This window comes from Rhinoraja longicauda, chromosome 13 (assembly GCF_053455715.1).
Source record: "Rhinoraja longicauda isolate Sanriku21f chromosome 13, sRhiLon1.1, whole genome shotgun sequence".
In the NCBI taxonomy this organism is placed as follows: domain Eukaryota; kingdom Metazoa; phylum Chordata; class Chondrichthyes; order Rajiformes; family Arhynchobatidae; genus Rhinoraja; species Rhinoraja longicauda.
Window position 1 is genome coordinate 5,249,828 of NC_135965.1, and position 19,082 is coordinate 5,268,909.

The window sequence follows — 19,082 nt, forward strand, 5'->3', positions numbered from 1 at the left end:
CATTAAGCATGCTCGCCTGATCTCAAGCACACATATACAATTAATTACTTGTGGTTCAACATCTTTAAAGAGGCACTTCAAATGAAAACTGGAAACATTTTATATTCCAAACTTTACGTAATCACCAAGATCTAACGGAATGACTAGTTGGTCACCAGAATGATTTATATGGAAGTTATAATGATTTTTATGGAATGTTTTGATGAAACAACGTTGTGATTGAATCTCTTTTGTTTAAACTTTCAAGAAGCAAACTTAACTGAATCTTTGATTATCTTTGAGGGAAAAGCTTTTAGTCTCATGTACCTCACAAACCTTTGAAGAATTGAACAAAGTACTACATAAAGATTTGCTACTTTGCGATATTTGGGGCTTAATTTGCTGGTGTACGTCAAACAGAAGTTCACACATCATAGTGTTATGCACCATAACCTTCCATGCACAAATTAATACATTTGTAAACACAACTGATCATGTCAGGTCCTAGGACCTCACTGTTGTTTTATGTTGTTCCTAAGAGAATGGATAAAACTCAATAGGTGCATGGCCAAAAAACAATGTATTAGTCTATTGACAGCAGTTGTCCTATGACTTGCATGTTTGCTGTCAAAAGATAATATAATTATTCCTACACTGACTTGACTTACCTCGTGATGCACTGTGTCATCTTCAATCACTAAAGCAGGTCTATGCCATGAAGCTTTGGCAATCTACTGACACAGGTCCCAAATTTCTTCAAAGCCAATGTGCAACATTTAACGAATGTGAGAAGAGTTTACCCTACAACCATCCACAAACTATTTGCATCAGAATTTCACAGATCTGCTCTAATACGTATACTTCAGTGAAGTATTTCTTGATTAGTTGATTAGATTTCTAAACCGATTTCTTGATTAGTACAGGTATCAGGGGTTATGGGGAGAAGACAGGAGAATGGGGTTGAGAGGGAAAGATAGCTCAGCCATGATTGAATGGTGGAATAGATTTGATGGGTTGAATAGCCTAATTCTGCTCCTAGAACTTATGAACTTATGAAGCCATTGATAATGCTTTATTTTCTATCTATATTTACAACAGTTATGATCTTGATCTCCACCAATCCAACTTGTAAGAGGAGTTTTAAGTGTAAAGTGAGTGATGTATCAGGTTATTAAAAGGAGAGTACAACCTTTAAAACCCCAATTTTGGTTGAAGATTAAAACAATAAATTACTGGAGGAATGAGCCACAGTTTAGTCGCTGGCACCAAGTGGAATGTAAGGTCGACTGTCTACATGCCCAAAATAATTTTGTGCAATTTATCATCAAATTTCATCAAAGCTAGTGCATCAGATATCCCCCAAAAATGAAGATTTCGGATGGCAGGTACCGTAGGAATGATATTCCATGTAATTTTTCTCTGCGCAATGGCAAGTTACCAGTTGAAAAAAGTATGGCTCTTGGAGTCCACCCAGGATATTTAACTTAGTTGAACCAGACTATTTGCCAGAGTCAATAAATGGATCAGTGTTTTCTACTAAGTTTCAGGTGGTTAATTTGCCAGACAGCAGAAAATGATTTTTATGCTAGCTTGGATATAATTAATCATCCTCATCATTTGCAGCGTTTAAAATGCTTTATTTACAATTTGATTAGTTACAACAATCATAATCTTGATGTCCACTAATCCAACTTGTAAAGGAGTTATAAATTGGTAAACAGCCCTAAATCGTTCCCATCCAATTTCCAAAACATTGTGGCTTCCATTAATTCTTTCAATCCTTATTATTTTGCAACAAAATTTATCCAGTATTGCATTATCAAAATGTTATAATTCGGTGTTGAGCTTAATCTGTCAGATTGTGGCTATTTCCCCTGGGTCTACAAAGATCCACCAAGTTACCATACCTTGCAAATTCAAAGGCAGGAACAAGAGATTGCAACTCATTTAAAATATATCTCCCCAGTGTGTCTGATATGTGATTCCTTGCTGAAATGTAACATCAGTCCTAATTAAATTTTGAACATCAGATTAGTTTGTATATTCTTGTCAACCATCACCTGCATAAAATAACAGACCTCTCTTTCCTCATTTTGAAAGCCATTGGAAGAGATTGGATGATACGGTGAATCACAAAATCCTGCATATTAATTTCTTATTCATTTCACTCCCGAAACATTTCCATTTTCATGCAATGAAGACCCTTCAGGTTCTGTGAGTTTTGTTCCAGAAAGGAAAAGTTAACAAGCATCCATTTGCTTACTGGAGATAATATTTATTTCATGTCCCCGTACATAAGATGTAGAAAAGATTTTGAGATATTTGCTTTCACAAAGTCTGGTGCCCAAGTAATGGTTTCAAGTCAAAGGTTTCAATAATGATCCCCTACAGGATTTTATGAATGTTGATCACAAAGTAAACTGGTGGAAAATGTCACCCACCTGGTTAGTTCCAAAGACATTAAAACAAATTGCTCATCATAAGTTCACCATAAAAACAAGCAATTTCCGTTATAACAAAACATATTATTGTTATTAACTATGCAACGTATGATGGTGCTGGGGAATGGCCTGCACTACTGCTTTGATTTGCATTGTTAAAGAAGACAATATGGAATATTTTGATTGCCATCCTGCCTAATTAGAACACAGATATACATCTGATGGAGGTCATCAACTTGAAAGATTAACTCTGTTTATTTTTCCACTGCTACTTGTTCTGTAGAGTGCATACATCATTTGCAGTTTTTATTTAAGACAAATATATACACAACTGATATGAAAGACTAACAGTATGAAATTTTAGTTCAGAATGTACAAAATGGCCCATAATGGATTGCACTGTCATTTCTTTGAAGTTATATTTATTATATATCCAAAATAATGATTTTCTTTCTTGTTACTCTTATGAATAATAAATGTACCCTTTGTTCAGTCTGCAAGTCGATCTGATTAATATAACATTTTTCTCAGACAGGTTGTGTGTATTTATCTTTATTCCAGTCACCAGTATTTTCATTCCAAGCTGGAATTTTAAACAATGCTGGTAAGCAGAGTGATTCAAAACTCTTGCTAATTGTATGGGCAGCTATTACATTAACCAGTTGGAAAGCTCCTTCATTTGTAGTTGGATCAGGATAAACAGAGCACCGGCACATGCTCAAAATGGAAACACTACGAGGGGGAAGCATGCTGTAGGGCAGAGTTGCAAGATTTGCTCCAAATATTGCATCGCCACAGTGCAAATACAATGCAACAATACAAGCAAGAAACTATGTTGTAAAGCTAAGCAGAAGCACGTTTTGGTTATTTGGGTATATTTTACAAGGCAGCAGCGTGACTAGGGACTACATTGGGAATTCAAAGCACCCTCCACTCCCTTCAACGGACTAAAAATCACGGAGGAGGTCCAGTCCCCGAAGCCAAATATTCACTCTTACTCCCACAGTGAAAATCTCCTTGTGTGGGCATTCATTTTAACATCGACCCTATTATGAAAAACTGTCTCATGCTGGGGTTTCTTCCTATTTGGAATATTCTTTCGGTTTCTTGGATTTACTTTGTTGCTAAGCAGCACCTGGTTACATAATTAAAATCTTATTTTGTCCAGTCGGTGCCATGGTTTCAATCAACAATTCATCATCAACCTACCACATTAGTGCCAGCAAAAAGATGTTAAACATATTTTTGTAGTCATTGTGGCCCAGCTAAAAACTCTATTCGTAAGTTATTTTTATGATGATGTTGCTGGAAAGTATCACAGTTCAAACTTATTTTTCATCCGCAAAATACAGAATTCTTATCATAATAAATATTCACATCCTTTCCTCAGTAGATTCTACTTTTTAGTTGGATTGGTGGAAGATTATCATTTGTACTCTTATTAATTATTGTACAGGTTTGATATATATATATATATTCAGACTGAATGAGTTAAGGATAGAATAACATCTTGTTTGGACAGAAATGTATCTAAGCAAATTGCCTGCTTTTTTAAAAATGTTTAAATTTTCATTCAATCCCAACTTGTAAATCCCAGCTGGCAAAAATCTTTTCAAATCCAAAGCAATGATGTGCAGCAACCTGCTTTCAACTGAAAGCTGTTTAAGAAGGAACTGCAGATGCTGGTTTAAACCGAAGATAGACACAAAATGCTGGAGTAACTCAGCGGGACAGGCAGCATCTCTGGAGAGATGGAATGGGTGACGTTTTGGGTCAAGACCCTTCTTCAGGCTTGATAGCCTAAATCAAATTCACTGAGATGCAGGGGAGGGGGGGGACCAAAAATATTATCAATGCATATATATTTGTGAAAACTGATGTAAAGATATTTTTTAAATAATCACGGTGATTCATGAAAAGGCGCTTGAGTGAAACAGCTATATCATAAAATAATCCAATAACTAGAGGATTTGCTTCTGTGTTTCCACAATAGCAACTACTGGAGATTCTAATTACAATGGTACCTGATATGAAGAAGGTTTTTCAATGCACTGAAAATTTTAGAAACCTCAACAAATGATCAAGTGTGCAAGGGGTTATTGAAATGGGAAGGAAATAGGTAAAGAGAACAGACGCTCGGTGCCAAGCACAATGTAGACAAATTGGTTTGAAAAAAAAATAGGTTCCAACATATTTTTGAAGGAAGGCAGTTGATGCTAATTTGTTTATATGTGATGGTGCTGTACTCTATCGAAGGCAACATCTTGGGCAGATTATTTATTAAAATCTTCAAGACCAGGGTTCTGGAGCTGAGTAGAATGGAAAATCAGATCACACAATGCTCTGAGTGGTCGTGCATTTAAAGAGAATCTACAAAACAATGGATAATTTGAAATGCGACTCCTACATCTTTAATATACATCAAACAAAAGTTTGTAATTTCATTGCTTTTTCTGGGAGGTTTTGCCACTTGATTATTGTCAAAGGGATCAGTGAAATGAAAGCAGTGACAGAAACCTGGAAAGAAACCTCAGCAACTAAGCATAGTGGTTGACCTACAATGCTAAACTCTCATTGCTGTGAGAATATATGGGCATTAAAAGTGGGTATGGAAGAAATGGGCACTGAAATGAGTGCTGGACGTATTTAGGTGATTTAAAACATAACAAGTTAACATTGGAAATTAATTACACGGGATAAAGACCCCCTTGCACATGTGGAACATTTACACAGCATATAAATGGCAGACGGCACAACAGCACAGCTGAACCGGCCTCATTCTAGAAGAGAGTTTCCCTTTGCCCTATAATCCCTCTCTGCAACTTAAAACATTGATGAAGGGACTATGACCTGAGATATTAATTTTCTTTGCTCTTTCCACAAATGCTTCTTGCCCTGCTGAATGTTGCCAGCACTTTTTATTTATGATTCAGATTTTCAGCATCACCATTTTTTAAATTTCAAGTCAAGTCAAGTTTATTGTCACATGCACAAGTACGCTGAGGTACAGGTACAATGCTTGTTTAGGCTCAAATACACAGTCTCTTGGCTAATGTCAAGTTAACAGCAAGCACAAGGAATGTTGTAAAATGCAAGTGCAGCACAGAAGTAAACAGTGATCCAAGACACGGGAACATTATTGGCAGAAAAGCAAAGGCCCTGGCGGCTTGAGAATGCCCTTCACATGTGACCTTTTGGTCGCAGTTTTAGCTGAACAAAGAGTGCAGCCACACAAAATGTATCAACAAATTGTGTCAACAAGAAAGCTAATAATTTAATGTTTACTCTTTTATGATCTGGTAAATGGGTGCAGAGCTAGCACTCAATCAGTCTATCCTCAGTTTAAACCAATACCTGCAGTTCCCCACGCATTACAATCACCATGTCTATACCAGCTGATCACTGGGAAATAAGTCATCTTGTAATCCATGTTCTCTGAGCTGGGCACTGTACAGTAGAATAAAAGACAGGGGTAAGGGAAAACAGGAAGGGGAATTGGTGGGATAGGAGGGTAAGTATGGCAAGGTGCATTCCTATATCATTGGCATTCCCCACATGATAATATAACTGATCCACTCCCAGGCTGTGAGTGGTCCCAAGTTATAGGTTACAGGTAACAGTTTTATCAAGAAGCCAATGGTTGTAGACAAAAGTGGAATACAGTTTAGCAGAGGCTATGACCAAACATTCATGTCCAAGTGCAGACCCTATAATTTGTGCCTTTTTGCTGAGTCACTCTTTGGTTTGCTCCTTTTCTTCCTAAGAATGAGAAAAGATTAATCTTAACCAGCCAATTTCAGATGATATTCTTGGGAATTAATTCTGCTGAGGCTTCATAAGGTGCTGATCAGACCGCATTTGGAGTATTGTGAGCAATTTTGGGCCCCATATCTGAGGAAGGATGTGCTGGTGTTGGAGAGGGTCCAGAGGAGGTTTACAAGAATGATCCCAGGAATGGTTGGGTTAACATATGATGAGCGATTGACGGCACTGGGCCTGTACTCCCCTGAGTTTAGAAGAGTGAGGGGGGACCTGATTGAAACTTACCGAATAGTGAGAGGCTTGGATAGAGTGGATGTGGAGAGGATGTTTCCACTAGTGGGAGAATCTAAGACCAGAGGCCATAGCCTCAGAACAAAAGGGTGTTTCTTTAGGAAGGAGATGAGGAAGAATTTCCTTAGTCAGAGGGTGGTGAATCTGTTGAATTCATTTCCACAGAGGCTATGGAGGCCGTCAATGGATGTTTTTAAGGCAGAGATAGATAGATTCTTGATTAGTACGTGTGTCAGGGGTTATGGGGAGAAGGCAGGAGAATGGGGTTAAGAAGGAAAGATAGATCAGCCATTATTGAAATGCAGAGTAGATTTGATGAGCCAAATGGCCTGATTCCTCTCCTATCATTTATAAACCTATGAACACCAGATCATGTACTTATTTATGTATTTAATATTGAACAAACCATCAGACATATTAAGGTGAATTATACCCAGAATTTTAAATTGGTTGCTAATTAGTTCAAGATGATTGCTTACCCAATCTCACGTGCGCTAATGGGTCTAAATTCATGACAATATCACGAGGAGAAATAATTACTATGAAACTGTTGAGAAGGAAAGAAACATTTCAGCCACAGTGGATGGTGAACATTAAAAATGGTCAAAAATGGCAGCTCCAACAGAAAAAAAAATAACGGTAACAGATTAATAAATTCATTCTTTTCCTGAAAATGTTGGAAGTCCTAAAAAATGTTGAAGGTGGGAGGAATAGCAGGGACAACAAATATAGTTGGTAATGTGAGTGGAATAGCTTTAGAAAAAAAAAAAAATTGGTTGAAGATTCCAAGGAGTAAAACATGAATATCAGAACCAAAACAAACGTGAGTACTGGATAAATGTTTAAAATTTTAAAAGGATGCTTGAGAAAGAAGTGAAACTTTTGTTTTACTTGTTAGTGTAAGTAACGGACCGTTAGTAAGTGACCATTACAATCAATTTGACAAAAAGTATCCAAGTCAAAAAAATAGCCAAAAACCTCAGAAGCAAAGACAAAAAGAAAATTAGCTCTTTTGCAGTTCACTGAACTTTTGTCTCCAAACTTTCTCTATCACACTGTCTTACGTATTCCAGTTGCAATAGCATTTTCCTGGCCTGGCATTCTGCATTCATGGTTCAGCTCACACCATCAGCAACACTCCATTTATCAAACAGTCATGGGACAATGTACAGCCACTCCAGCTAATATCAAAGACAGAGAGCTCTTCTATGTTAAAGACACCCTTCACTGCAGGATAATCAGCATGGGTTGTCCTGCACACTCCCTGGTAATTAAAGATGATCTGAAAAGAATCATCGTCTATTCTAATTTAAAAGAATTGCCGACTGATGTCATCATATATGCAATTGTAATCTTTGTCAATTGTGTTTAGCCTAAAGGAACCATTGTTGTGGGCAGAACTATTGCCCGGCCTACGTGTTACTACGGGGGAGTAACTAGACTTTAATCAGGAAAACGTCCCATTTAGCACTGTTTTAGCTTTTGCCATGCGAACTGAATGCACATCCATCAAATGGAGTGATATTGCTGAATGTTTCCAAATACACTGCTAGAGAAAATATGAATACATTTTTCTATATTGCTTATGCCCAGGAAATGTATATCTGTTTGAAAATTGAATTCAGAATGGTGGAAATATTTGAGAAGACAATGGTGACTACAAGGAGAAGTTGCAAAATTAGTGCTTTACAATATAAGATTTCTGGGGAGTTCTTTCTCGACTATTCTCCGTGAAGAACTAAAGATGTACATTGGATCAATATATTTCAGGAAAGTTTAGATTATATAAATAAATACAGATTTAAATTTAGTTTAGTTTAGAGATACAAGGCGGAAACAGGCCTTTCGCCCCACCGAGTCCACACCGACCAGCGATCCCCGCACACTATCTTACCTACACACACTAGGGACAATTCGTGTTGTCCGCGGGTGACACGGTGGCGCAGCGGTAGAGTTGCTGCCTGACAGCGAATGCAGCGCCGGAGACCTGGGTTCAATCCCGACCACGGGTGCTGTCTGTACAGAGTTTGTACGTTCTCCCCATGACCTGCGTGGGTTTTCTCCGAGATCTTCGGTTTTCTCTGAGATCTTCGGTTTCCTCCCACACTCCAAAGACGTACAGGTTTGTAGGTTAATTGGCTTGGTAAATGTAAAAAACAAATTGTCCCTAGTGGGTGTTGGATAGTGTTAATGTGCGGAGATCGCTGGTCGGCGCGGACCTGGTGGGCCGAAAGGGCATGTTTCTGCGCTGTATCTCTAAACTAAACTAAACTAAACTAATCTAATCTAAACTAAACTAAACTAAACTAAACTAAACTTGGCCACAAAGCCATCAATTCCCTCATCCAGATCATTAACATCTAACTAGTTACTGGCGGACAACTAGAAAAGGATTCCTTTAGTCACACTTTTTGCTTTCTGCCAACAGCCAATCTGTTTTCAATGCTAGAAGCTTACCTGGAATACCATGGTCTTTATCTTGTTTAGCAGCCTCACCTCATCAAAGGCCTTCTGAAAATCCAAGCGAGCAATGTCCACAGATTCTCCTTTGCCTCTTCATTGCTCAGCTATTAATCATGTCTGCTTTCAAGAAATAAACTGAAGATTTTAGTAGGATGACACATGGTCACATCTCAAGAGCATCTCAAGGTTCATTTTATAAATAAAAAATATTATTGCTATGTCAAATTGAATATGATCTTTCAAAAGATGAAAGAACATTTTTCCTCAGGATATGAAGTTCTGATTCAATTCACACCAGTCAAAAGTGGACTTAAGATAATGCACCATCAGCAACTATGAGTTGCATGTGAATGATAGGAGGTAGAGAGAGGGTGAGAAGAGTTAGAGAGGTGGGGAGGTGGGGAGGAGGTGGAGAATGAGCCCAAGGGGAGGATCAACATTGGGCACAATTGGTGCCAGGTCTTTGGATCATGTGATGTGGCAGAGGAACCATGGCAAAACCTTCTAGATTTGGTTTAATTGCCTGAAGATCCCCCACTCCACCACCTCTCCATCCATACATAATAGCACATACGCCAGTGTGGACAGGACCTCTAGCTTGCAGCCACTTATTCATAATGGACAAGGGTTCATAGCAAATATTGACTGTGGGTAATAAATGGGGTTGTTCGAGGACCTCATACAACATATCACATGATAATTGGAATTTGCATTATTGTCTCTATGCTGCCAGCAACGTTCCAGAAAGTGGAGACACAAGACGCAAGGAATTCACCACGAAACATCGACCATTCCTTTCTCCCCCACATTTGCTGCTTGGCCCTCTGAGTTCCTTTAACATCACAATCAATTGTGCTATCTAAATGGGCTTCGATTAGATAGCTTAATTCAGTCAGGTACGTGTTCAGTATCTGGGTTAGTCCACCAGACAAGTAGGAGTTTGTTTTGATGCCAGCAGTAAACATACCATGTGTAGGAAAAAACTGCAGATGCTGGTTAAAATCGAAGGTAGACACAATAGTCTGAAGAAGGGTCTTGACCCGAAACGTCAGCCATTCCTTCTCTCCCGAGATGCTGCCTGAGGAAGGATATTCTTGCTATTGAGGGCGTGCAGCGCAAGTTTACTAGGTTAATTCCCGGAATGGCGGGACTGTTGTATGTTGAAAGACTGGATCGACTGGGCTTGTATACACTGGAATTTAGAAGGATGAGAGGAGATCTTATCTAAGATTATTAAGGGGTTGGACACGTTAGAGGCAGGAAACATGTTCCCAATGTTGGGGGAGTCCAGAACAAGGGGCCACAGTTTAAGAATAAGGGGTAGGCCATTTAGAACTGAGATGAGGAAAAACTTTTTCAGTCAGAGAGTTGTAAATCTGTGGAATTCTCTGCCTCAGAAGGCAGTGGAGGCCAATTCTCTGAATGCATTCAAGAGAGAGCTAGATAGAACTCTTAAGGATAGCGGAGTCAGGGGGTATGGGGAGAAGGCAGGAACAGGGTACTGATTGAGAATGATCAGCCACGATCACATTGAATAGTGGTGCTGGCTCGAAGGGCCGAATGGCCTCCTCCTGCACCTATTGTCTATTGTCTATTGACCCGCTGAGTTACTCCAGCATTGTGTCTACCAGTAAACATACCATGAATGATCCAGGCAAATGTGCAATCTGTATACTGAACATAGCATTCAAAGAAACAGCACAAATGAATGGGGTCATGCTAGATTCACCATCTACAGCCAGCATTAAGCTAAACTGCCCAAGCTCAGCTCAGATCATTGTGGAACACCTCCAGGCTCAGAGGCAAACCCATCTAGAGGAGTACATCAACACTGGACTTTCAGCACCTTTTACACTTATCGGAACCACTACTAGCTGTCAGCGTGGTTCGGCCCATCATTGTGCTTTTGAACGTTGTAACATTAACAGGGAAGCGATTCTGGTGGATGGGATTCTGTGGTGAACGCCTGAGCAGTTGATGGTCTGACTTTGCCTATCGGATATCATATTCCTACAGGTGAACATTGTAAGGATGTTCTTCAATCTGGAGAAGCAGTTTACAATTAATCAAGCCACGTTCAGATTCACTGTAACATCCATGTAAACGGTATTTTTCTTCACTATCTATATTGTTGAGGCGTAATAAATAAAGAAAATGCTGGAAGCAGAGTGTCAGTGGGAAGAGAAAGAGAGTTAACGTTTTAGATCAAAGAATCGTGAACTCTGTTCACTCTTCAAACTGAAACATTAACTCTCTCTTTTCGCACATGCATCTAGGCCCAGTGATACTCTCAGCGTTTTCTGGTTTTAATCTAGATTTCCAGTATCTGTAGTTATTGTTTGGATCTTCAATAACTAGATTTGTCTGAACAAACGTCACCTTGCTTCAGTACACGTTTGCCTTTCAGGGCAGTGTGACCTGTTAACCGTTTAGGCAAGAGTGTGATCTCAAGATAATGACTACCTCATTACCATGAACATTCAAAATAATTATTATATGAATCCGTTCAATATTCTATCACAGAATTATCCCTTATCCTTTATTTGAGTCCATTAGTTACAATGCCTGAATAATTTAAGATAAGCTTTTACCTTCTCCATTGTTTCATTGACAAGCATCGAAATGAATGGAAAATGTGAAGATAAGGACTGTAATTGTACAATACAACTAATCTTACATACAGACTAATCATTATCTTTTAACTCTAGTACTCTAGGACTCTATCAATAGAAACAATAAAAGCTGTTTGAAGGCTTTGTATGTGTGCCTTAACACTTCTGGAGAATTGATGTGTTCATCAATATCCTAAACATCAATGTACCCTCTCATTCTTTGTCCCACCAAAATGAATGAACTTAAACGTGTCCACATTAAATGACTGTTACTCGATCGGTTACTTGATTACCCTTTTCCTGTTCCAAACTTCTATTTTTTATATTATCTGTAGATTTCAAGATTGTTTGCACCAAGGCCAAAAATGAAATCTTGAACTTCGTTCAAGAAGCTATGATGAGTTTTACTGTAACACATCCAGCTTTCGACCTTTACAGATGCCATTTTCCCTTATACCATATGTTTGGATATTTGATCAGATCTCTGATAAGAGATTCGATTAATGCCTTCTAAAAGTCATTTTGTCACATCAACTGCATCCTCATTAATCAACTAATTGGTCATTTCTGAATGATTGAAAAATTCTCACAGCTTCCGACATTCCAGAGAAAATAATCCAAGTTTGTCCATCTTCTCTGGACTGGTGCTAGCTCGGAGGGCCGAATGGCCTACTCCTGCACTTATTTTTCTATTTTTACTATGTTTCTCCTTAGAGCCAATACTCTCCAAATCAGACTACATCCTGGTAAAGTGTAGGAAGGAAATGCCCTTGCTGGTTTACACCGAAGATAGACACAAAAAGCTGGAGTAACTCAGCTATCAGACAGCATTTCTGTTGAAAAGGAATAGGTGACGTTTCGGGTCGAGACCCTTCTTCAGACTGAGAGTCAGGGGAGAGAGAGAGTAGAGAGAAAGATGGTTCGCCTTCACTCAGTCCGCCAGGGCCTACCTGATCTCCCGGTTGCCAAACACCCGCAGTACCTTTCACAAATGCAATAACTAGTATTAGCCATGTTCTCCAGGGATGCTGCCAGACCCATTGAGTTACTCCAGCATTTTGTGTCTTTTTTTGTAAAGCAGCATTCGCCGTTCCTTGTTTCTACCTTTCCTTAACAGGTCGTTGGTTCATGAAATCGCAGTCAGATGTTAAAAAGCAACCTGCCGTGTTTATGCAGATGAACTGTGAGGACTTAATGTTGAATAGTGAAGACCAGGAGGGAATTGAGTTTAGCGTAGCAGTAATGATTAAAATTGGCATCAAATTGTAGAAGAGTGCAAATATATTCCTGTTTATCTACTAACACAGTGCAATTAAAGCAACTGTAAACTAAAATGAGCCATTTTTGTTCAATAGATCAAGTGTCTCTATAAGTAATAATATTCAATACTATTATTATTTATATCTTATAATATCTCATCTTACTATTATTTAAATCTTTATTTATGGATTCTGGACTACCTCACCAACCGACCACAGTATGTGAGGACAAAGGACCTGGTCTCGGACAGGGTGGTCTGCAGCACTGGGGTTCCGCAGGGAACAGTGCTAGTATGGCGAGTCCGAAACTTGTTGGTTGTAGAAGAAGTTTATTGCAGCCGCAATATTCGAATACAGAGTTAAACAACAAGGTAAAGGACAACCATTACAAACTTACTGTCTTCCTTGAAGACTTCGCCGAACTAACTAAATCGGGCGCCAAACGCGCACATGACATCGCTGGCCAATCAGCGATGTCGCTCCCTGGACCAATCCCCATGGTCGCGTTCCCACGTGACCTCGCTGGCCAATCCGAGGGTTCGACGACCTGGACCATTCTCTATGGTCGCTACATGACCCCCCCCAGAACCCGAGGTGCGGAACCTAACAGGGAGCCGGATTTCGCGACCATAACGGGTACGGAGAGGGACAGCCTGAACCACAGGAGCCGGAGGTTTCGGACTTGGCGGAACAGCCGGGACGGGAGGTTCTGGAGGAACTACCGGAACGGGGGGTCCAGGAGGAACTGCCGGAACGGGGGGTCCTGGAGGAACTGTCGGAACGGGGGGTCCTGGACTGAGCGGAACTAACGGAGGTCGGCCTCTCCTAGGGGTTTGACCGACCAGGACTGGTTGATCCGGATCCAAATGGGCAGGTTTGAGCCGGGACACCGAGACGAGCTCACTCTTGCCGCACATGTCTAAGGTGAAGGTAGCCGTTCCCTTACGCAAAACCCGGAACGGCCCTTGATAGACCCTCTGCAACGGGGCGCGATGGGCATCTTTACGCAAAAAAACAAACTCACAGTCCTTCAGGGAAGACGGTTCATGTACCATGGGACACCCATGACGTGAAGTCGGAACTGGAGCCAGGGAGCCCACCCGTTCCCGGAGAGATGCTAACACTGATGGGACGGTAGGCAGCTGGTCTGAAGAGTCAGGAAACAGATCTCCGGGTACTCGAAGTGTCGAGCCATATACTAACTCTGCGGACGACGCACCGAGATCTAGCTTAGGAGCAGTCCGGATGCCCAAAAGAACCCAAGGGAGTTGGTCTACCCAGTCCGGGCCTTCAAGCCTTGCACTGAGGGACGCCTTAAGTTGGCGGTGGAACCTTTCTACGAGTCCATTTGCCTGGGGGTGATAAGCAGTCGTGGGTTGTAACTTGGACCCGTACAGTTCTGCCAGCGCGGCCCAGAGGGACGAAGTGAACTGTGGCCCTCTGTCAGTGGTAATAACTGCCGGGACCCCGAAACGAGCTACCCAATGAAGGGCCAAAGCCCTAGCTCAAGACGCGGACGAAATATCAAACAATGGGAAAGCCTCTGGCCACCGGGTGAACCGATCCACCACCGTGAGGAGGTGGGTGTAGCCCCGGGAGGAAGGTAAAGGCCCGACCAAATCCACGTGGATGTGGAAAAAACGAACAGCCGGGACCTCGAAATCCTGTACGGGGGGCTGGACGTGGCGCTGGACTTTAGCGGTCTGACAGGGCACGCAGGAACGTGCCCACCCCGCTACCTGTTTCCGCAGGCCATGCCAGACAAACCTCGCTGCTACCAAGGCAGAGGTGGAGTGGATAGACGGGTGCGCCAGCCCATGAATGGCATCGAAAACCCGGCGCTGAAGGGAGGGCGGTACTACCGGCCTGGGACGGGGAAGAGAAACATCGCACCAGACTTTCGTGCCCTCCGACCCACAAGCTACCTGGGCCAACTTCAATCCCGAAGTGGTGGACCGGTAAGTCGAAACGGTATCCGCTAGGAGCTGTGCCTCCGCAAGCTCCTGGGGATCCACCTCGCAGTCCACCGCCGAAATAGGGGGAAAAGCAGGTCTAGACAGGGCGTCAGCAACGGCATTAAGCTTACCCGCGACATGACGGACATCGGTGGTAAATTCGGAGATAGCAGTCAGATGCCGCTGCTGGCGGGCCGACCATGGGTCAGACAATTTCAAAAAAGCAAATGTTAATGGCTTGTGGTCCGTAAATGCCACAAATGGGCGGCCCTCGAGGAAGTACCTGAAATGACGAACAGCTAAATAGAGAGCCAGAAGCTCTCGGTCAAATGAGCTATACTTCAGCTCAGCCGAATTTAGTTGCCGGCTGAAAAACGCTAAAGGCTGCCAACGGCCACCGACCTGCTGCTCCAGAACCCCGCCCACCGCCACGTCAGAGGCGTCAACCGTCAGGGCCGTGGGGGCGGAGGGGCTCGGATGGACCAACATGGTGGCGTCTGCCAAGGCTGCCTTAGCTGCTGTAAAAGCCGACTCAGCGGTCGGGGACCACAACAACTCTACCGGATTCCCTGCAAGGCATTGGAAGAGTGGGCGCATGACTCGCGCAGCTGCCGGAACGAACCTATGGTAGAAATTAACCATGCCTACGAACTCCTGTAGCCCTTTTACTGTGGTGGGCCTAGGAAATGCCCGGATAGCCTCCACCTTTTCGGGCAAAGGGGAGGCGCCGGCAGGGGTAATTCTGTGCCCTAGAAAATCAAGAGCAGGAAGGCCGAATTGACATTTGGAGGGTTGGATTATGAGCCCGTGGTCTTGGAGCCGCTGGAACACGGTCCGCAAATGGGCCTGGTGTTCCTGCACGGAGGGGCTGGCGACCAGGATGTCGTCTAAATAAATAAACACAAACGGTAAACCCCGGCCCACGCGGTCCATCAGCCGCTGGAAAGCCTGTGCCGCGTTCTTTAAACCGAAAGGCATACGCAACCATTCAAACAACCCGAACGGAGTAATTGTTGCAGTTTTCTGTATGTCTTCCGGTCGCACCGGAATCTGATGGTATCCTCGCACCAAATCGATTTTGGAAAACACCACCGCTCCTTCCAGCCCAGATGAAAAATCCTGTAGGTGCGGTATGGGGTAGCGATCAGCCGTGGTGACAGCATTGAGACGCCGATAATCGCCACATGGTCTCCACCCCCCAGATGCCTTGGAGACCATGTGTAACGGCGAGGCCCACGGGCTGTCAGACTGACGGACAATTCCCATTTCCTCCATTTTCCTGAACTCCGCCCTTGCCACCACCAGTTTGTCTGGCGGTAGTCTCCTGGCCCGAGCGAAAACGGGAGGGCCTTCGGTGCGGATGTGATGGACCACACCGTGCTTAGCCGAAGGCGTGTCAAAACGTTGGACGAGCAGCTCCGGAAACTCTGCCAGAATCGCAGCATACGAGTCGGGGGCCGCGACGACGGCCTGGACAGTAGGGCTGGGCGAGGAGGCGATTGTCGGAGCGACGTGCTCATCTTCGGCGGAGGGTCGGAGGTCGTTACCGTGGACATCAGGAACCAGTGAAAAAGCCCAGAGAAAATCTGCGCCCAGGATCGCTTGTTTGACGTCGGCTATGATGAATGGCCATTCGTACGTGCGGAGGCCTAACACAAGGGACATCTTCCGTGTACCGAAAGTGCGAATTGGGCTGCCATTAACCGCGATGAGGGTGGGACCTGTCTTACCCGATCTGGTTTCGAGGTCGGTCGGCGGCACTATGCTGACAATGGCTCCTGTGTCTACCAAAAATTCTGTGTCCGTGAATCGATCATGGACATAGAGGCGCCGGTTCTGGCCAATCGTAACTGCCCCTATGTATGATCGGCCGAGGCATTTCCCGCGAAGGTACAAGGCAAACGGCAGTTGCGGGATTCGTTACCCCATCGTAGGTGATAATAGCACCAGCCGCGCTTGTGCGGATCTTTTTGGCGGGCTTTCGGAGAATTGGCGGGAGACGTGGCGCCATCTTGCCGTCGCTGTGGCGTGGTCACTGATGTCGAGACTTTGTTGATCGAACCACTTGCCTTGTTTTTTGCCGCTATGAGCGCGTCCGCTTTCGCTGCATATGCTTCGGGGTCCTTAAAAGAACAATCCGTGAGCAGCAGTCGGACATCCTCGGGAAGTTTCTCGCGGAATGCCTGTTCGAACATAGGGCAATCCGTATGCTCACCGGCTAGCATCATCATTTCGGCCATGAGGACGGAAGGCAGTTGGTCTCCAAGATCTGGTAGGTGCAGAAGTTTTGCCGCACCACCATGCTTATTAAACCCGAAGGTTCGCAGTAATACTTTCTTCATGGCCTCGTACTTGTTTTCCGCAGGTGGATCCACGATGAACCGCATCACGTGCTTGGTTGTGTCCGGCGATAGAGCGCTGACGAGGTAGTAGTACTTCGTGGATTCGTCCGACACCTTCTTTATATGAAATTGAGCCTCGGTGTGGATAAACCAAGCTTGCGGTGCGTGCGTCCAAAACAACGGAAGATGAACGCTTCCGGCGCTTGACTCCGGTGTGCCCGGCTCGGTCATTGTCAACGAGGCGTTGGGTTCCTGCTCAGTCGGTGATCGTCCAGATCACGTCGGGGTCACCAATATGGCGAGTCCGAAACTTGTTGGTTGTAGAAGAAGTTTATTGCAGCCGCAATATTCAAATACAGAGTTAAACAACAAGGTAAAGGACAACCATTACAAACTTACTGTCTTCCTTGAAGACTTCGCCGAACTAACTAAATCGGGCGCCAAACGCGCACATGACATCGCTGGCCAATCAGCGATGTCGCTCCCTGGACCAATCCCCATGGTCGCGTTCCCACGTGACCTCGCTGGCCAATCCGAGGGTTCGACGACCTGGATCATTCTCTATGGTCGCTACACTAGCTCCATTCTTATTCACCCTGTACACTGCGGACTTCAGGCACAGCTCTGCAAACTGCTAGAGGTCAGAGGTTCTCTGACGACTCTGCCATCGTCGGCCTCATCACAGGACTGGCGCCAGCGGAACCGCCTCCGGATCAACGCGGGGAGAACCAGGGAGATGGTGGTGGATTTCCGCAGGTGCAGCCAGGTCCCCCCAACACCGGTGAACATCCAGGGAATGGACATCGAGAGGATGGATTCTTATAAGTACCTGGGTGTTTACCTCAACAATAAACTGGACTGGACTGAAAACGCCGATGCGCTATACAGAAAGGGCCAGAGCAGACTTTATCTGCTACGGAGACTCAGGTCCTTTGGAGTGCAGGGGGCACTCCTAAGGACCTTCTACAACACGGTGGTTGCATCAGCCATTTTCTATGGAGTGGTCTGCTGGAGCAGCAGCATCTCAGCAGCGGAAGGGAAGAGACTCGACAAGCTGGTCAGGAAGGCCAGCTCTGTTCTGGGTTGCCCCCTCGACTCAGTGCAGGTGGTGGGAGAGAGGAGGATGATGGCAAAGTTAACATCGCTGCTGGACAACGACTCCCACCCCATGCAGGACACTGTCACTGCACTGAGTAGCTCCTTCAGTGACAGACTCCTTCACCCCAAATGCGTGAAGGAGAGATATAGGTCCTTCCTTCCCACTGCTGTGAGACTGCACAACCAGCACTGCTCCCAGCAGACGAGTCAACAGTAACAGCTAAGGAATACACAGTAAATTGATAACAATTCACCCTTGTCTTTACTTTTATTTATAATGAATGATCTCTTGCGATCCACTTTGCTGCTGTAACACTGTACATTTCCCCGGTGTGGGACAAATAAAGGAATATATTATTATATTATTATTATTTATAGTACTTATATCTATAAATAATAATATTTGTTATCAATACATATCAATATCAATATTTTCAATAGTATCTTTTTGACAAAAGATCATTTTTATTGAATATATTACGCCAGACAATGGTATAAAAGTCAATGCAATACTGCATGCATATTGCTGGTCTACAATTCAGTAGTGGTGTCTAACTTGTTTACTAATTATTAATGGCGCAAAGTTAGATTTGTTGCACTGCATCGTTAAAGTTTTTTATAACACTCAAATGAGGTCTAGAGTTAAATTCAGCCTGTGATTGTGAATGTTTCCTATGGTTTAAAGCTGATCAGGCAACTGACAATTATCCATATTATTTTAATTATCAGAAAACTGGACTAATGTAGTCTAATCAGTCGCAACTTTCTCATGGTTGGTTTCAACCTCAGACTGCACCCTTTCAAAGAAATAATTGCAATATTTTCACAGCAGGAGACAGGTGGCTGACGCATTTTCACACGGGGTGTGTGGTTCCACACA

The 19,082-nt window shown here is 43.4% G+C and overlaps 1 protein-coding gene across 1 annotated transcript in view; it reads left to right on the plus strand.

Moving 5' to 3' along the window:
• Positions 1-19,082, plus strand: part of eif4e2 (eukaryotic translation initiation factor 4E family member 2) — a 400,744-nt gene that overhangs the window by 184,238 nt on the left and 197,424 nt on the right. The window lies entirely within an intron of this gene.